Below are 1,927 nucleotides of genomic sequence, written 5' to 3'. Positions count from 1 at the left end.
ACACACACACACACACACACACACACACACACATGCAGCAGCTGCTGGGGAGGAGGCAGTCTCTCCCTGCTTCACATCCCCACATGCATGCAACAGCTGGAGGGAGGAAAAGCACCCCCTTCTCCCCCCCACACAACCATGCATGCAGACGTGCTGAGTACATGAGGGCTCAAGGGCCCTGGCCCCCCTCAGGAAGAGGGTTGTCACCTGAAATGTGTAAAACTGTCCACGTGTCCATCATCTTAGCACCCTCCTCCCCCCTGCAAAAATAAAAGTTGGTACCTATGCATGCATCAGCTGCTCAGGGCTGCCCACATCCCCTCACATAGGCCCAGGCAATAACTGCTGGGTAGCTGTGCACATTTCCCCACGCACACACTCGTGCAACCGCTGCTTGGTAGCTACAGCCCTCCCCCCCACGTGCATGTGCACACATACACACTCACAACAGCTGCTGGATAATTAACACATTCCCCCTGTACTCACATACACATGTCATAGTGCTGGGTAACTCCCTCAACTCTGTACACACACTTATACAAGAGCTACAGGGAACCTACCCACCTCATTCACCCAGGCATACACACATAACTATGGTATGGAAACAATCCCTGCCTCCAGTCCCTTCCCTATACACAGGCACATGTCCATACACTGACATTTGCAACAACCAAAGGGAAGATGTGTCAGTTCACACTTGCCACCGACTGTCTCACTCAGACACACAGACACGTAACAGCTACCAAGAAACTTATGAGCAGAGGGCTGTAAAGGACCTCCTGGGTCATCAAATCCAGTCTCCTGATATTGCAGGCAACCACCTCATATAAATCTGTTCACAAATTGGTCAACCTCCATCTTATCACCAGTTGGGCTGTTTGCCTCCCACTGCACCTGGCAGGAGGCTGTTCCAGTACCCCACTGCTCTGATGGTTAGAGACCACCTCATTTCTAGGGCCTCTCTCAGAGCCTGTGTTATCCATATTTGTTCTCAAGCCAATTTCTCATGTCCTTCACACAAACACGTGCATCAGCTGCAACAACTGAATGAAGAAGGCCCAAATGCCTCACATACAACTGGAAAGGAACTATGCACATCTCCTCCTCCCAATACCCACACCCACACAAACAACAGCTGGAGTGAAACCATCACCTAATCCCAAATATAAACACACATGCAACAGCTTCTGGGAAATAACCCATCCTTCTCTGTGTGTCTCTCTCTCTTTTTCTCTGTTTCATGGACACACGCACACAAATACATGCAACAGCTGGAGGCAAACTACTAACTTCCATCACACACAAGTGCAGCAGCTGTAGAGCAACTATGATGTCTCGCAAACATACAAGAGACACGTGTATGGAACAGCTGTATTATTTATTAATAATGCGACACTATGTTTTAAAAGATTTGATCATTTGTATTGTAGTATTGTTGGTATCCCAGTCAGTGGACCAGGAACCCAGGTGCTGTATAGATCCAAAGATCAGCCCTGCCTGTCAAACACACATGCATTCATAAGCATACAAAAGACCTATAGAGAAACTACCATGTTCTTTAACCACACTCAGTCCAAAACGGAAATGAACTACAAATACAAAACAGGCAGGGGCATGACTGCCTACATCCCTGTCATCTGCACACAGTATTTGCAGGAAAACTGCCACATGTTCCACAACTACTGTATATGCACAGGCCAAACACGCTAGCTATAAAGCTAGTCACACAACGAAGAGCAACAGGCATAAAGAAGTGAGCCAGCCATCTCCCTCACAAACAAGTCACAAAGTGGCAGAGAAAGTAGTTCCTCTCACTCTTACACACACACGCACACACACACACACCTGTATAATAACAACAGAAAATTATTATATCTCCAGGACAAAAAACAACACAAGTGCATCCTTCCTAGGAAAAAAAACAACC

This window comes from Gavialis gangeticus, unplaced genomic scaffold, assembly GCF_001723915.1.
Source record: "Gavialis gangeticus isolate Ggan-Ray unplaced genomic scaffold, GavGan_comp1, whole genome shotgun sequence".
NCBI classification, from domain to species: domain Eukaryota; kingdom Metazoa; phylum Chordata; order Crocodylia; family Gavialidae; genus Gavialis; species Gavialis gangeticus.
The sequence above is the reverse complement of the archived record's forward strand: the minus strand, read 5'-3'. Positions refer to the sequence as shown.